Consider the following 434-nt stretch of genomic DNA (forward strand, 5'->3'; position numbering starts at 1 on the left):
CAGGTTGGCACAGAATGCATTGAACCATGCAATGCATAACGGTCGCATGTGCTCGAAGGTTTACTTAGGCCCTTCACTGAGCGTGCCCGAGTCCGGCCCGGGCCCGTGCCTTCAAGCCCGAGTCCGGCCCGGACCCGCGGCCTCAAGCCCGAGCCCGGCCCGGGCCCGGCCCGAGCCCGCCGACAAACGCTTCAGACGGCCCGGCCGGGCTTTCGGGTCGGCCCGAGCCCGTGCAGTGCCAGGTGGACGAAAAGGCTGCAGCAGCTCTACAAGAAATACGGTTTCTTCGCGAGCCCTGTGCAGGAGGAGACCGATCGAAAGTGGGCCAAAGCAGTCGAGACCCTGGTGCGACAGACAGAGGTGGACACTTGGCGGCGAGCATAGGTCGGCAGTGTAGGAGAACACTCACTCACACTCACTCACCATAATTTTTT

This window comes from Dermacentor silvarum, chromosome 11, assembly GCF_013339745.2.
Source record: "Dermacentor silvarum isolate Dsil-2018 chromosome 11, BIME_Dsil_1.4, whole genome shotgun sequence".
Lineage (NCBI taxonomy): Eukaryota > Metazoa > Arthropoda > Arachnida > Ixodida > Ixodidae > Dermacentor > Dermacentor silvarum.